Source organism: Monodon monoceros, unplaced genomic scaffold, assembly GCF_005190385.1.
Source record: "Monodon monoceros isolate NGI ecotype Baffin Bay Population unplaced genomic scaffold, NGI_Narwhal_1 Super_Scaffold_5, whole genome shotgun sequence".
Classification (NCBI taxonomy): domain Eukaryota; kingdom Metazoa; phylum Chordata; class Mammalia; order Artiodactyla; family Monodontidae; genus Monodon; species Monodon monoceros.
Window position 1 is genome coordinate 46,986,760 of NW_021703782.1, and position 18,732 is coordinate 47,005,491.

General features: G+C 39.8%; 1 protein-coding gene across 3 annotated transcripts in view; it reads right to left on the reverse strand.

Moving 5' to 3' along the window:
• Positions 1–18,732, reverse strand: part of SH3GL2 (SH3 domain containing GRB2 like 2, endophilin A1) — a 208,110-nt gene that overhangs the window by 119,090 nt on the left and 70,288 nt on the right. The gene's annotated exons all lie outside the window — the stretch shown is intronic.

Here is an 18,732-nt window from a genome sequence, read left to right on the forward strand (position 1 = left end):
AAACTGTAGGGCCCTAGTGACAAAAAAATGCCTATTTTGACTTACCTACCCAAAGAGCCTTCAATTTTGTCTTAAAGAAGATGGACTATAAATAGATCCTTTAAGCTCTAGGTCTGTTTTGCCATAAGTTACCAGAGGAAAACAGTTTCATCATTAATTAAATGAGAATAGAAGAAATGAGAAATGTGACAAAAGGAAAAGGAGTTTTGTTTCTTTGCTAAAGATATGAGGAGAGGGGAAACTGCTTTCTTTTCAAGGTCAAATTTGCCATCTCTATACATTGTATAAAGAATTTAGTCCATGAGAAATTAAGAACTGAGACCATAAATTGGGAATAAGTACTCCAAGAAAGAAATCATCTAGAAAAGAAATTAGCTGAACAGAATCAAGGGCATTGCCACAAGCATAATTCCCTGCTTTAAAAAAAATGCAGTTATGTTCAACTGGACCAGCTTTTCACAACTGCAAAAATTATTCTGAACCAACCTTGACACCTAACAGTCATAAAAACAGTCTTAAAACACAGGCATGGCTTTAACTACAGAGACTTTCTTAGTTCCAAGGATCACTTAATAAACTGTTCTCTAAAACTCCTGGGTCCTGAGGTTATGAAAAACACAGTGCTTAAGGTTACTCAGACTCTGGAATGAGACTCCTAAAGGAAATTCTTCCCAAAGTAAAGAAGATAAATGCATAGAAACCTTAGTCATTTGGTCACTACTACTCCCTTGAAAACCTAAAAAAAAAGAAGTAGCTAATTCTTGGCAGAGTAAGGTGAAAACAGAAATATACATGTTACAAACGTAAATAGCAGAAACCTAGTGTGTTGCACCTACAAGGGACAAATCCATCACTGACTTAAGTAGTATGATAAGACTCTGATTGGCTATGAAGTACTGCAGAAGTCTCCTCTGCAAAACATGCCCTTTTCTTCATAGGATTAGCTTATTTAAAAGTATATTTGCCACTGCTTTGGGAGCAAATTTTGGGAGGCTACAACGCAGAAGTCTGTTTGCTTCTAGCTAATGCTTATGCCTACAATTCATTCATGGAAGCTGTACCAAGTGAACAGGGGACCCTGGCTTAAGCATCATGAACAAATGACCTGGCTTTCCATAGGTGTCATGATTCAACTATATGAAGACCATTTATCTGTATTATAAGTTCTTCAAAGTCTTTGTATTTTACTCATCTAGGTGTACCCAGTACTTGGCACTTTGCCTGTCATTCTTAATAAAAGTGAGGAGCTAGGAAAGGAGTGGGGAGCGAGTCAATCTCCCATTAAGCAGACTGCCTGCCTCCTGCAAGCCACAGGATACATTCACAGTGTTGACTTTCCTCCCCAGACGCCCTCACATCTGTCTTGGTCTTTAGCTGGCCACAGGAGCCAGATGCCTCACAACCACAATTATTGGGCAAGACGAGATGTCATCCTACAGGATTTCTATGTCATGGCCTTGGTAAAAAATTAAAGTGATGTCTCCAATTCTAAAGAGCACATATGATGCAGGAGAAACCAAGACCAAAGTCAAAGAGGTCAAAATCCAGGGAGCTAAAGCATGGAGAAGTTCAGAATAATAGTAGGGATGTAAGATGTAATGTCCCCAAGAAAAGCAGACGTATCTAACTTTTGATGCAGTGCCTGTGGTATCCCACTGGGCTATGCTGAGAGCAGTTATAAGACAGATGCAATGCAGACACAAATATTTATCCCATAAATAGCTTTTGAGCAGTAATGCCCTGCCAGGCAACAAGCTAGATACCATGGGGACAGGAGATAAATGAGAGATACACAACTGCTGCTGTGTAGCAATCTAGAAGGGAAACAGTGCCTCATACAAACAAAACCATAATGCACAGCAGAGCACAGCTGTTATGAGAGGCACAGGAAATATGGTGTAAGCATTAATAGAAAAGAGCAGAATTCGGGAGTTCTTTCATTCACCCGATATTTATCAATACTAGGTGCCTACCTACCATGTACCAAGGACTGGTCCAGTAGCTACAGATGCAGGAGTAAATATGACCAGCCAAGTTTCTGACCAAATGTGACCTAAGTTCCAGTGGGGTGGATAGAAAACTTTAAAAATAAATAAATTCAGGAAATACTGAGTACCATGAAGAAAAAGAACACAGGTTTTGTGGTTACAGACTCCAAGAGACACACCTTTAAGTAGGATGGTCAGTAAAGGGCTTTCGAATGATGTAATATTTGCCAAAAGACCAGAATGCAGTGAATAGTATATGTGAACAGCTGGGGGAAAACACTTCCGGTAGAGGAAATGGCCAATGAAAACCAGGAAGAACCTTGACGTGCTCAAGGAAGACCAACAAAGCCAATGAAGCTGGAGCACTGCTAAAGTGGGCAGTGCTAACACTTGGAGCTGAAAAGAGAAGGCCAGACCACGTGGGGCCTCACAGTCTGTGGTCAGGATAGTCTAAAGGAGGGTCCAGGGGCCTCCTGTTTGTCTCCTCTTATTGACACCTTACCTTAGCATGCTACGTTTGTTACAATTAATGAACCAATATTGATACATTATTATTAACCAAAGTGCATAGTTCAGATTTCCTTCCTTCTTTTAACCTAGTAACATGTTTTTCTGTTCTAGCATGCATCCAGGACACCACATAATCGCATCAGTTTTCACGTCCCCTTAGGCTCCCCTTGGCTGTGACAGTTTCTCAGACTTTTCTTTGGTTTCGATGACCTTGACAGTCATAAGGATTGCTGGTCAGGAATATGACAGAATGCCCCTCTACTAGGGTTTGTCTGATGGTTTTCTCATAATTAGACTGCATGTGTGGGTTTACCACAGAGGTAAAGTGCCATTTTCATCATAACACATCCAGGGTACATACTATCAATATGACTTGTAACTGTTAATATGAGCCTAGATCACCTGGCTCAGACAGTGTTTGTCAGGTTTCCCCACTGTAAAGTTATTCTTTTCCCCAAAACCCTTTGTCATACTGTAGCCTTTGGAAGAAAGGCTCTATGAGCAGCCCGCACTGAAGGAGTGAGGAGTTACGTGCCCCCTCCTTTAAAGCAGAGTACATAAATTATTTGCAATTCTTCTGCATGAGATATTTGTCTCTTCTCCCCCATTTATTAACTTATTCAGTTATTTACTTATATTACTATGGACTCGTGAATTAATTTGTGTTATGATCCAATCTCTGATGGATTCAAGAAAAGTTGTGACTTTTGCAGATCATCTGGCTTCTTACTGTTGTAAGCATAGGGGCAATACTCTTCCCAGCTTCCCACATCCTAGCAGTAGCTGGTTCTTGTGGGTTTTTGTCTCTGTGTTTGTTTTTATTAACATGAAAGATTCTGGTGTTTGAAATACACAAATGCACATACATCATGTCAACTTGCTAAGGAGAATTATATCACCAAGTGCTTGAGACTCAAATTAAAATGCTATCTCGTAGAACTGATCCAACCCAGACGGGTTTTTGCAAAGGACGAACATTCCATTTCCAATTTGATACCAAGTTTCCTTAATTCAAGAGTCGGGAGGCTTTCTGGTGACACAGACATGTATCACAGGAAAGCCTACAGCAGGTGTAGAAATATGCTTTCATTTTTTCAGGTAAGTCGTGAGAGGACAACACAAGGGGAGCAAAGAAAAAGAGAACAAAAGCATGAACTGATAACATTACCAGGGTGTCACTCGCTGTCCCTACAGCGCAGACTTCCAATCCTGTACTGATTATGCTAAGACATTTTTTGCCACTGCTCTCTTCCCCCTTATGTTTAAGAATAATACAGCATTCCTAAAAATGATCTGTGGTACTTTTCATCATAAGTTTCTACCTATTTTTTTTTTTTTTTTTTTTTTTTTTTTTTTTTTGCTCATTTTAATGTAGCTACTTTCAGACTCCTCAGCGCTTATAGAAGCAGAGGTGGCTAAAAGATTTGGTGTGAGTTGTGTGAAATAATAACTTGTTCATTTAACATATTATGGGAACCATTGTAGATCCCAAAATAAGAGCTTGGTGAAAGGTTAGAAACTGCTAAATGCTTCTAATTGATAATATTTCAAAGCATTCACTAGAAAAATCAATATTGAAATATCACCTGTACAATGTCAGAGCACTGCATCACGGGAAAATTATCCAATCCATGTTATATGCATAAAGGCCAGACATAAGCCGAAACCAAGGTTATTTAGTGAATGAGAACGCGTGGATAGGCAAAAAAGGAAACAATGAAGAGACTCCAGTGTTTGCACAAATGGGCACAGATGTAGATTTTCAGGAAAAGAAAAATGTTTTTGAAATCTTCACAGAGAACAAGTCAGAATATAACTGTGGGCACTTTGAAGCCAGAAGCTCATGCTCACCCCTGCAGAAATCCCTAAGTCCACAGGGATGACTGAAGGCAAATGAGGAAGGGGGAGGCCTCTCTGGATGCTTTTCCTTGGGTACTGGCCGGTGACCCCTCTGAGCAGCCCTGGTGCTGCAATGGCTTCCATCAGTCACTTCAGGAAGAAACCAAGACAGAGGAGTTAAGATATTTGGCACACAAGGTGGAAATGCCAATAAGAGAACTCAGGGCAGAAACAGGGAGGCAGAAATATGGGGGAAAAAAAAAGAAATAGAGAAAAAAGACATAAAGGAAACCAGGAACAGATGGAAAAGCAAGCTGGGGAAACACCTGTTACGTCTCAGACCTACTTAGCCACAACCCCATTGACTCAATGAAGGTGGAATCATCGTTCTCATTTTAAGAGGACAAATCTGAGTTGTGAAAACTATACTGAGACTATGTAGGAAAATGTCATTTTTAGAGACGCACAATTATTTATCAAGGAAGAAAATGTAATGAGGTCTGTGATATACTTTTCAAACTTTTGGCAAAAATAATTCTAAATACTTAATTATTTTTATAGTAAAGTTGGGGGAGGTAGAAAAAAAGGGGGAGACATCAGAGACTAAGATGAGGAATTAAGATTAACTGCAGGGATTTATGTTTTCCAGACATAACACAGGGCACAGTGAACTGAACAGTACGCACCGTCCCTGAACTAGAAAGTATTTCTCTCCCTTCTTCTAACCTGCTGCATTCTCTCACTCTCCAGCTCACTATGGTGTACACATAGCTTCCAAGCACTCTGGGAAAAGCCATCCATGAAATGAATCCAATATGCAAGTAAAAGCCTTAGGATTTTTACTGTGTTCTGCTGGTCATCTGTGAAGCAAATCCAATATGCAATTAGAGCTTTAGATTTTTAGCAGGGTATTCCTGACAACAAATAACAGTACTAGACACGGTATGTCTACACCCTTAAAGCACCTCTATCTACTCCTCAGTCTCTTGTAGCAAAGAATTTTGAAGTTCCAAGGAAAACAATTACCTCTGTACAACTTAAAGAATTCGGTAATTAGCTCATTCTTTTCAGATAGATACTGACATTATCCAAATGCTTGTAATATTCACATGCAGGGGTAGCTCCTTGGCTTTGAAAGCGGTCCCCAAATTACGACTCAACTAAATTTGCAAGGCAGAGTGCTTGAATTCATTCTCCCTTTGAAACAAGGTCATAAATGGTTGTTAAAAGCTCAAGTCAGCCAACAACAGCTTATTATAAGTCACATGTAACTGCACAGGCAATGCTATTTTAGCTATCAGTTCACAGCACTATTTCTATCTCAGGAAAGATGTTCAGAGTGTAGGTAGACAGATTATACATTATATTATTCTCTTACTTCTCTGTATACTTGAAATATTTCTTAACTGAAAAAAGTAATTCACTCCCTAAGTATTTACTGAAAGCCTGCCAAATGAAAAAATCTGGTATGCACTATGAAATCTGTTTTTATTATACTCTCCCTAAATGCAAGAAAAAGATCACTTAATTAAAGAAGGAAGTAAAACATACAAGCTGTAAAGCATGTAAGATGACTACCATGGAAGTAATACAATGTGCAAAAAGAACTCAAAAAGTAGAGAAGTCAATCCAGTATTAACAAGGAATACTGAAGGTTTAAAAAAAGTCACAAAACTCCTCCCATCCCTTTATGCACTCCTTTGCAATGTGACATGACTGCTCTTCTCCATGCCTTGAATCTGGGCCAGCCTGTTGACTTGCTCTAACCTAAAAATGTGACAGAGGTACCACCATGTGACTTCTAGACCTGCATCCTCCACCCTCACTTTGTTGTAGCCCTGAGACCACCATGTAAAGAAGCCCAGGCCAGCTCTTTTGAGGATGAGAGAGAGGCAGAGCTGAGAGCTAACACCAAACTGTCAGACATGTGAGTGAGATCATTCTAAACCATCCAGCCTCAGTTAAGCCATCAGATGAATGAAGACACCTGAGCGAGCCCAGACAAGACCAAAAGAAGAAACATCCAATCAAGCCCAGCCCAATTAGGTGTCCAAAGTTTTCTAAGAAAATCATGAATAAATAAAACGTTTGTTGTTTTAAGCACTAAAGTTTTAGAGTGTTTTGGTATGCAGCAAGAGACACCCTAAATAAATACCCCCAAAATGTCAGTACCTCAAATCGTCACTGCAAAGGCAAAAATACTCCTTGCTGCCACTATGCAGTTAATTCTGCACGTCTTCATAAGCAAATGTGTAGATCAATTTATAATGATTTCAGGAGCCTTATTAGGCAAGAGGAATACAAGGAGAAGCAAAACAGAGACCCTCCACTCAAGGAACTTAAAAATGAATTCAATAAAGTAGACAAGATTCTACCATAGAGATATGCATAGAGTACTCCATGGAGACCGCAGAGAAAAATCAACAGACAATCTGAGATGGTAGTAGGTGAGTGAGCAAGAGAAATTAAGGAAGGCATCCTAGAGCAGACAGAGCAAAGTCTTAAAAGCAAAAGAATTACAAGGGGCAGAAAGGTTAGTAAGAGAGACTAGCACAATCACAAGTGAGGATGTGTGAAACATCATGGTATTTTCAGGGAACTAAAAGCAGCTCTGAGCTGCTGCATTCTGAGGGATGTGTGGAGAGCGGCAAGACATCTAGCTGGAGAAGTAGAGTGAGATTACAGTGGGCTATAAGGAGTCTGGGCTTTATCCTGCTGGTGATCAAGCATCATCCAAGTGTTCGAAGAGGGGTACTATGGTTAGAATTATGTTTCTAAAAGATTATGGTTGCAGTAAATAAAATGTAGAAGATTGAGAGGGCCACACCCAGTGACAGGTAGAACAGTCAAGGTCAAGGTGAGAGACCATACGAGAAGAGAGCGTATACTAATTGGGGAGAACTACTGATAAAGAATTGGCAGGCCATGGCAAATGACTGGATGTAAAGGGTAATAAGGGAGAAATCAAAGAGCCCAATACCATCCCCAGGTATCATCTCCAAATAGAACAGAGCAGAGCAGGCACGGTAGTCTTCTCTGGAGAAGGTAGATTAGAGATAAATTCCTTCTCGGACCTTTTGAGTTTGACTTACAAACGGAACAGTTAAGATGCACAGCATGTACTGGAATATACAAGTCTGAATTATCAACAAAATATAGCTAGAGGTACATATGGAAGTCATCTATGTAAGTACAAGAATTAAAACCATGAGTACAGATGAAATCAACCAGGGAAAGCTTCTAGAGTGAAAAGAGAGATATCAGAGGGAGAAATAGAAGTGAAAGTTATTATAGGATTTGATGACTGTAAGGCATATTACACTTTGCATCGTTTATAGCAATAAGCACTCCTTAGGCCCTCTGTATCGAGGGAAGTGAAGGGAGAGCCCAAGGCTCTGTTGCAGCTCATTCGCCTCCTGATGGGTTATAGCTCAGGATTCCCACGTTCACAAAACCAACGATTGGAAACTAAATGCTTATTTAAGTCCATCAACTCTTCAAAATCCATGTATATGCCTTGACTCAGGTCAAGGAGTTTAGAATTCAGCCGACTATAATGGCTGTTTTCATCTCTGTTCAATGATTTACACTTCAGGAACCTTAACATTAAGCAAGTGGTACACGGATCTGATATTATGTGTTCAGTTGCTTGGAAACAAAGATTTCTCAAAGTTTCCTTCTCCACTCCCAATTTTAACTATTGCCAAACCAGAAATGTCTGTGTATCACCTTCACAACAAAATAAGAAGATTCAGGATCTGCATTTTTACATATCTTTAAATAACCGTATTTCACATGGCAGGGTAGACTCAGGGCAAAATAAAACACCAGGTTGCGGAGGTCAGTTTCCTATTAGGTGTTCTGTGACATACTAGGCTCTGAAACTACTCCGTGGGTACCTCCCAGTCAATTCTACACTGATTTAAATGGGATTAACTGGCTGGTATAGTTTCATTTGAGTCAGGGTATGGGTACAATCTTTGATGAGGTAACACAGTTGTTATGTGGCAAGATAAACACCTAAAGTCATAGTGTTTCAACCAACAGCCACATCATCTCAAGGTAATCAAGGTGTCGTTATCAGTTCTGAAGGCCATTATTAAGTTTGTGGAATTAGGCTTCAGCTTTAACTTTCAGCTCCACTGCAATAAAATCAATTATGTGCACAAAGAGGCACAGAACTGCTGAGGTTATTCAGAAGGTCCTGAGGTCAAGGGCTTCGTTTTTTTAAATGTAGGATCTTAGAAAATACATGTAACTTTCCTTAAATAAAAGCCTTCAACGTGTAAAACAGAAGCACTTGCAGTTTCTAGCAAATACAGTTCAAAGCCAATAAATGTGATTGATAAATGTATGATTCAATAAATGGATGACCTAAAGCTTGACTATTCTATCGCCTTTCAGTACTAAGATTTAAAGGTCTGTTAGACAGCTTGCCTTTTCAGCAGTACAGACATGATGACATCTGTCCTATACAATCACTCAAACACAGTATCAATCATAAGATCTAACAGCTTCCTTGAGATACTCCATAAACCATTGTATTAATATAGCCTACTGGTTATTTTTTTTTTTTTAGTTTATTTTTGGCTGCACTGGGTCTTCATTGCTGTGTGCGGACTTTCTCTAGTTGCGGCGAGCAGGGGCTACTCTTCATTGCAGTCCACGGGCTTCTCATCGCGGTGGCTTCTCTTGTTGCGGAGCACGGGCTCTAGGTGCGCGGGCTTCAGTAGTTGTGGCACACGGGCTTCAGTAGTTGTGGCTTGCGGGCTCTAGAGCGCAGGCTCAGTAGCTGTGGCGCACGGGCTTAGCTGCTCCACAGCATGTGGGATCTTCCTGGACCAGGGCTTGAACCCATGTCCCCTGCATTAGCAGGCGGATTCTTAACCACTGAGCCACCAGGGAAGTCCTAGACTTAAAGTGCAGTCCCTGGACCAGCAGCATCAGTATCACCTGAGATTATAGAAATGCAAATAATCTGGCCTCACCCCAGACCTACTGAATCAACCTCTGGGGGTGGAGCCACCACTCTGTGTTCCAGGTGATTCCGATGCCCACTCAAGTTTGAGAACCACTGAAGTATTGTACATAAAATCCTACTGCTTTGAATAGATAAAAGAGGGATAAAACCTGATTCTGCCACTTTATTTTGCAAGCTAAATTGGACCAAAAATAGCATTGAAGTTGGGAAAACAGAGGGCATCCTACTTGATGGCCCATTTAAAATTCAATAAGCAGGTTAAATTAGACAAAATCATGTCACTGACAAAAAACAACTGTTTCTCCCCATTCACGCTAGAAAATCACTGAGAAAGAAAAGTTACCAAGGGGTATTAGCCAAGACTGTGAAGAAAGGCCCTCTCATAGCTTACTGTTAGGAATGAAAACTGGTACAGCCAAGGGGAATTTGGCAATATCTAACAAAATTAACTTATGTGTTTACCTTTTGACTTAGCAGTCTCACTTCCAGGAATCTACCCTAAATATACACCTCTAACATTATGAAATTACACATACATAAAGTTATCCACTGCAGCACTGTTTCTGATTGCAAAGTACCAGAAACAACCTACATGGGAACATTTAGAAAACTGGCTAAATAAACCACGTGATATCGAGACAAAGGACACTATGCTGCTGTAAAAGAACCCAGAATATACTGTTAAGTGAAAACAGCAAAGTCCATAAACATGTACCATACATCACCTTGTGTGTATGAAAGAATGGGAAAAGAAAATATACCAACTGTATCTGCATATTTTTGCAAAAGAAATAAAAGAAAGATAAACCAGAAACTGACACTTGTAGTTACTTATAGGTACTAGGAGCTAGGATGTGAACTGGGGGGGGGGGGGGGGGCGTGGACATTTCTGGGTACAACTTGCACTTTCACTTTCTGGGTACATATTAATGTTTTACATCTTCAAATAAATAAAAACAACAAGCATGAGTAAAGGGATCCTAAAATGGAACACAACAGAAACACGGGACCCAACCGTATTTCAAATAAAGAACATAATCCCATTGAAGAAAGGAAAAAGGGAATTAGCTCAAGCAACTTTTGAATGCAGTACTTTCACTACATACCCTCAATCTAAGGACAAAAAGAACCATACATAAATATTGAACTCTAGTGATTAGGTTTCTTTTTCACAGCAGTACAGGTAAAAAAATTCTAAAAGAATTTTTAGGATTGAGCAAGTAAGTAGGTATATTGAGAACACTGCAAGTCAGGTTTTTCACAGAGGGTGAATGAGTTACAAATATGGAAAGGAACGAATGCCAGAAAGAGCTCTGTGGTACTAGACTGAAAGTGGTGGTACCAGTAAGAATTCATGGTTTTTAATGGATGGATGGATAGTTGTATACATACACATTATGTATATATGTATGTATATATGTATACACACATTATATGTAATGTGTCTGTCTATGGATCTTTTTTTTCTTTCTTTCTAGCTTGGAATTCCAAGAGGGCCTAACAGTTACGACACCCTGGTAGCAATGAACACACCTAGCACCAAGATGTAAATACCATTCTCCCCTAAAAGGAACTAGGGTTCCTTGGTGAATTGGCTGATTCCAGGACTGAAGCAGAGAAAGTATACAATACAAAATGAGCTTGGAACATCATGCTGTGCTGGAAAGTACGTAAATAACTCAAATTATGATGAGGGCATGTTCTAAAGGTTAAGGAGCCAGCTTGAAGGAGCTCCCATTGGCCGAATTTGGGAGAATTTGAGCATCAAAGTAAGTACTGGTAGTAACAGTTTATAAACCACTGACTAATAATAATCATAAAAATATAAATAAATAAGTAAAAGAAGAAATAAACAAGCAAACAAATATCTGAATACAATATGAAGAAATATCCGACAAATCTAAGTTTAGGTACATTCTAAAAAATACTCTGCCTGTACTCTTCAAAAATACGAAGGTCATGAAAGGACAAGTAAGGATAAAGAATGGTTCCAAATTAAAAGAAACTAAAGAGACATGACAATTAAATACCATCCATGCAAATGGATCCTGGACCCAGTATAAGGGGAAAATGCTAAAAAAGTCGTTATTAGGACAATAGATAAAATTTTAAAAGTATTCATTCTTATCAATGTAATAAGGTTATGTAAGAAAATGTCTTTTTCTTAGGATATATGTATTGAAATACGTAAGGGTTAGTCTACAACTAACTCAAACAGTTCAGAAAAAAACAGTATGTATGCAAGAGGGAAAGAGCTAATGAAAAAGCCAGTGAAGCACATGGTCAAACCTTGGCGAATTTGGGTAACGTTTATGTTTGGTAGTTTTTTAAGCAACTCATGGAATTCTCTGTAAATTTGACATCATTTTAAAATAAAAAGTTACTCAAAAGCCATCAGTTTCTTTAAAATATAATCAAAGCAAAGAAATAGAAACAGTTTTTTCAAGCAAAGAAAACCTTCTTAAACCTCCCTCTGTGTTTTGAATGAATCTCCCCGTGAAATGTCACTGTTCTCCAGAGAGTTGAGAGAATTCAAGGGAAAAGAAGGTCTAGGAAAGAAAGGTTATGCACGGAAGTAGTTGGAAAATATTTCTTGACTCTTTCCAAAGGTACTTTTGAATTTTCTATACAATCATAGTCAGTCACTTTCCCTGTCTTTGTCAAATAAGTTTGTTTCTCATAAATTTGACATTAATATATTTCCATTACAATGTATTTAAATGCAAAATTTTGCCTCTTTCAGAGCCTCAACTGCCTCACGATCATGTGAGTTCAAACTCATTATAATTTTCATTTTTAAAGAGCAAAATACTAAAGCAAAGACATACAGTGTTGTGCATGCATCTCAGGATCAATAATGAAAGGCAAGCCAAGAACGGAAAACTCCACAAGTCTGACCCAATTTCCACATCACAAGTGCCTTGATTTGATTTGTTTTGAAGCACACATTTCTGGATACTACATATGGTAAGAGAAATAGTAATGGGAAGCCCATTTTCTAACATATTCATGGGAATTCATTTTTGCTTAAAAGAGATGAAAAAACCAGTATCAATGTTTTAACCAGAGATTTAAGCCTAATAGCATTCCCAACAGCTGCTCCTCAGCTGCTACCAACTTCATTTAGACATAAATGAAAGCTTTTGCGTATGAATACAGGAAAGCTAAAACTAAAGACCATTTCCAAAGGACATTTTTTTTTAATGATAGCAGTATTTCTGTTTCAGAATTTTTCTCCCTTGGCATTCTTTCATTTAAAACTGCCACAGGTGGTGACTATAACAAAGATGGCTGGTAGAGCACCTCTTTCCATACCTGAAAAGAAAAGTTCATTTCACTAATGAAATGGTGAGTCTTTAATTCATGCTATTCCAATAGATATTTTTTAGTTTCATAAGAGAGGTTTATTTTTGCTTTTTAACTGTTATTTCATTTCCTAACTCAGGTTCAGCCACTGGCAGCAACTTCACTTTAATTACAGATGCATTAACAGTAAGTCTGCAGTGCTGAGGCACAGATTAAATCATCTCACAGTAGATTTACATCAGCCTTCACATCTCTATGATGGATCATTCCCCAGAATCATTAATAAGAATATAATTAACAAGTAACTACTAAATGTCAGACTGCAGTCACAGAACAACAACAAATCCATATTTCAGAACCTAGTGCTCACGTTTTTTGATACCATAATAAATTCCTACTTACTTGATTCACAACTTTGCTAAAAGCCAGATTTATCTTTTGTAAAATGAACCAGAGCATACAGGTTAAAATTTAAGCCTAACAGAAATAAAATGCATGACATTCCAAACCAGTGGAAGGGAAATCATGAAAACGTTTAATCCATATAATAAATAAGGGTAAAGCAATAAAAAAGAAAGAGCATTACAGGGACTTTCCTGGTGGTGCAGTGGTTAAGAATCTGCCTGCCAATGCAGGGGACATGGGTTTGAGCCGTGGTCTGGGAAGATCCCACGTGCCGTGAAGCAACTAAGCCCATGAGCCACAACTACTGAGCCTGTGCTCTACAGCCTGTGAGCCACAACTACTGAGCCCACATGCCACAACTACTGAAGCCTGTGCTCTATAGCCTCTGAGCCACAACTGCTGAGCCCAGGTGCCACAACTACTGAAGCCTGCGTGCCTAGAGCCTGTGCTCGGCAACAAGAGAAGCCACCGCAATGAGAAGCCTCCGCACTGCAAGGAAGAGTAGCCCCTGCTCACCGCGACTAGAGAAAGCCCGCGTGCAGCAACAAAGACCCAATGCAGCCAAAAATAAATAAATTAATTAATTAAAAAAAAAAGCAAAAGCATTAGTGCATAGTAAAAAAAAAAAGCAAAAGTAAATAGAAAATGGAGGAAAAAACTGAGGAAATAAATAAATCTCAATATAACAGCCACCACAGTTGATATATCTGTTCTACATAAAAATCACCAGCTAACAGATCAATTCTCAGTTGGACTTTTTTTTAATTCCAGCAATATGCTATTTAAGAGACCCATCTGAAATATAGTGGCACTGCTCTGCTATGGTTATTACTAAATACTCGATGCTTCAGCAGTCACATTTATGTGTCTTTTTTTGACACCGATAGATGCTGCTTTAGTTTCTCTTAATCCCAGGGGGAAAAATGCACCCAAAGAAGTGGACAGCTTTCTCCAGAAAATGAGGCACAAAGAAACAAAATGTTACTGTGATGAATGACTGCTTTGTTAAGATATAAAGCCTGTGGCTATTTTTTGTCACTTAACATGTAACTCCTTTCTTCTGCATTAGAATATGTCCTCCCCAAGAGGTTTATTAAGAAAGGATTTGGCCAAAGAACAGAAAGCATATAATTTTACATATGTTACTGTGAAATGTGAAAACACGTTAATTCTATGCGCTACATGTCAAAAGAAAGGGCCAAATATTTGAATCTGTATCTAAGAGTCATTAAAAACTAAAAGAATAACTTATCCAACTCATTTTATAGAGAGGAAATTGGAGGTTCTGGTGTTCAAGGTTGCTCAACAACCATGAAGGGTACAAAGGCAGGACAGTATTTCTATAAACCTAGAGAGCCAACAGTGACAGAATCAGATATTGAATTCATGGCAAGCCATAAGACGAGAACACTTCCCTTGTATGGTACTGAAAACTCTACGCCTGTGGATTTTTTGCATTCGTTCAGAGGGGCAGCCTCTGTTTCCCATTAAGCAGTCCTGTGAATATCTGAAGACCTAATATTATGCAGGTACTAAGTCTTCTCTTCTCTGAGGTATACCATGCTCACTACTCCGGGCATAGCGGGCAGGCACTTTACAAAAAATCATCTCACTATGAGACTACAACATCCCACTCTCAGCAATTAATACAACTATTAGATAGAAGATTAGCAGAGACAGAGAGCTGAACAACACATCAACCAATGAGATCTAACTGACATTTATAGAACACAGCACCTAACAACAGCAGAATACACATCCTTACCAAGTGCCCAAGGAATATTCACCAAGACAAATCACATCCTGGGCCATAAAACAAACCTCAACAGGTTGAAAAGAACTAAAATTATCCAGAGTATATTCTCCAACCGTAATGGTATCAAACTAGAAACCAATAGCTGAAAGATGGTAAGAAAATTATCTCATTGTAACCATCCCAACATACTTTTGAGAAAGGTACTGTAACCCACATTGTACACTTGATGAAAGAGTGAGACTCAAAGAAGCTATGCTACCTATGTAAGGTCATAAGCATTAAGTGTTAAAGCTAAAACTTTTATTCAAGAATATCTGACTCCAAAGTCTACAGTTTCCACAGTACGATGTTACCTCTCAACAAGCAGAGGTTCCAATCCAGTAATTGCCAAACTTGATCACACCCTCCCATATTATTTTTTTTGAAAGCCTGTGTTCCAAATGTTTTTATTCATGTACTACCATCCTACTACATAAGTCAACATACAAAAAGTAGATATTTTGAAAAGATGCTCGTCTAAATAAACATGAACAGAGGTCCTAATGTTTTCCATACATAACACAGTGATGGTCATGGATATCCCTCAAGGTTGAGCATTCTTTTTCACCTGCTCTTAAGATATTTTCTTCCCCATCTTTACTTATACAGTTCATTTTTCACACCCAAATTATAGCACTGCCCATTTATCCTTGCTCAATTACGGTCCACTGCTCCATTCTATCCGAGGCCTGTCATCCATCACTGAATGTCACTCCCAGCTTCACATGAGCTGCAACATTGATGGACCTGCCCTCAACAGCTTTATTCAATCAAGAACGAAAATTTCAACAGCACAGGTTTAATTCTTCAGCTTGTCAGACTGGGATTACTAACAACTTTGAACACATTTTTTCAGCCACTTTTTTTTTTTTTTTTTTTTTTTTTGCGGTACACGGGCCTCTCACTGTTGTGGCCTCTCCCGCTGCGGAGCACAGGCTTCGGACGCGCAGGCTCAGCGGCCATGGCTCACAGGCCCAGCCGCTCCGCGGGCATGTGGGATCTTCCCGGACCGGGGCACGAACCCGTGTCCCCTGCATCAGCAGGCGGACTCTCAACCACCAGGGCCACCAGAGAAGCCCTCAGCCACTTTTTAATTCACTTAATTGGTCTCACAATCCATACTTCACCATTTTCTTTTTAGGATATCATACAAGATTTCTGCAAACACCCTGTGGAAGTTTAAGTGTGGTATATACCACTTTTCAGACAAGTTCACTACTTGAAGAAGCCCTGAGAACCAACCAGTCCAAATGCTCCACTTTACCTGAAAAAAAAAACACTGCGATTCAGAGAAGTTAAGTGGTTCTCTCAGGTCACCCAGTCAACTGAGACAGAATCTAGTTCAGGGCTGAAATCATCTGGATTAAACCTGCGTTCTCACTACATCGTCAGTGGCCTAATAGAGAAAAAGGGAAACACTGACTGAGCATGGTGATGGATGCCAAGTGTCACAGCCAGGGCTGCATACTTCCTAACCAAAACCTCCATTTATTGGCAAAATAATAAATGCCTACAGGATCAGCCGGACAGCATGCGTGAATGAGCAGGCAAGGTATAGCCAGCTGGGAGCAGTGGTCCCACCCAAAGAGGACCCCACAGGCACACAGCTCAAGCAGGCAGCCAGAGACACAGGTGCGAGGCGGCCAGATCTTCTGATTTCTTCTGAGGCTTAAATGTCAGCAACGATTTCAAATTTGACACAGTCCCCATGAAAGAAACCACATCCAACTGGCAAACCACTCAATATATGCCAGGCATCTTGCATACTTTCTTTCTTTCCACAACCGGGGTTTTAATGGATGAGGCACTTGTAGCTCAGAGAGATTAAATAAGGCTGCCCACATAGTTAAGAAGCAGCAGAGTCATAATTCAAGCCTGTTTAATTAAACACCTGCACTATACTGCCTCATTTAATCCTTAGAGCCACCCTCAGAGGCAGTTACGATTATCCACGTTTACAGATTGGGGGAAGTAAGTCACAAAGATTAGTAGATTCTCCCCTGACACACCAAAAACCCAGTTTTATGTCTTCCAGTTTTAATAGGGACGAAAGACTCTCAAGCAGTGAGTCTGAAAACTAGAAGATACTTCTTGACTCGCACTTTTTATTTAGCTGGAGGTCACTGTCCAGATTCTTGTGCCTCTAAAGTAAGCCAATTTCAACTTTAATGGAACAAATAAATAACACTGACTATGAACTGTTATCTGATGAAATAATCAGTAAACCCTGAGAGTACACTCATTTCTGTGTTTTAGCACCAGTTCCTAACTTGAATTCAAGAGGACATGTAAATACAATATTCTGTGTAAATAGGATTAAGTGTTCTCTCCCTGAATCTAAATGTTGGCACCCAAAGATTAACTATTCTATTTTCTTAACCTCTACTCATTCATAAACCTCTCTCCAGCCCAGGGACATACAGAATATGTTGGTGTGAAAACATACACACACCACACTTACTTCAAGGGCTGACATTCCAGGGACAACTTCTATGTCTCTGTCCCCACACCTACCAGGCATCTCAAAAATGGATTTGCTGGCTCCTATCCTACAGCTGTATTATCTACTGCTGAGCCTGCGCATGGGGCTGAGAGTCATTCCAGGAACACACAATAGCGAACCAAAGAGAACCAAAGCATTGTCTGAGGGAGGGATCAGAGCCAAACAGAGACTCCCTTCATAACTTGGGATCCCCATGTAAGTACAGGGAGGCGCCTCACGCTCTCTCCCCTTTCCTGTTCTCCCTCCCCACTCCGTATTTCCTCCCTAGGTCCCCCGTTCTCCTGTCAGTTAATTCCCTAGGAACTACCGCTAGCAAGAAAATTTCCATCGCCGTTTCTCCATGTCCCATTAAAAGTCACTTGAGCCTTTGTTCAGCTCCATTTTTGCTCAGAGGAGGATAATTTCATGACTGATTTCCTATTTAATCAGTTACCTCTGAGGGACATTTGCATTTTAAGTGGGGGCTCCCAAAGATGGGAAGACTTAATCTAAAGGACTCATTTCTCACGGGAGATTTTCTGGTCCCTTGGTAGGGCGAGAGGTGTTGACCTCAAGGTACAGCTTGGAGGACTTCAGTCACACTCCTCCCCGCAATTTCCAACAGTTCCCCTCCCAGTAAATACACTACAGAGTTCCTGCTATGTAAATGCAGCTTCAAGCCACCTTCAAATAAACATCCAGTTTTTTTAAAAAAAATTACTGCGGGGGATATCTCCCAATGTTCTTAAATGATTTTTAAATGAGGTTATGTATTAAAATGCCTAGCACTGTGGATGGTATAGATAGTAAACATTTAATAAGCAATGTTGTTTGGTACTGTTTTTTATTAACTGTTATTATAAACCCATTTTCTTTCACACATCTAGTGAAATTCAGATGAAATAAAGCCTTTTTAGACATCCCAAGGGGAGGAGAATTAAAATATGTCTTAAGAAGAAATCAAACAAAAGGGAAGCATTATGATTTACTACTAAAAAAAGAAAAGTTATCAGAAATGGCTACTCACCTTGCTGTAGTTGTATAAACAAAATAGATCTATTATAGATTTTGTTTTTTGCTAGGAAAGAAAAAAGTATCAGGAGGAAAAAGACACCAACCACCAACACCACATAGCCCTCACAAGAAAAGGAAAAGGGTTTTTCCTTATAAGTGGCCTACTGAAGGTACAGCATCAGACACTCCAGACTGAAGTTTTCTTGTTTTGTTTTGTTTTGTTTGTGGTACGCGGGCCTCTCACTGCTATGGCCTCTCCTGCTGCGGAGCACAGGCTCCGGATGCGTAGGCTCAGCGGCCATGGCTCACGGGCCCAGCCGCTCTGCGGCACGTGGGATCTTCCCGGACCGGGGCACGAACCGGTGTCCCCTGCATCGGCAGGCGGACTCTCAACCACTGCGCCACCAGGGAA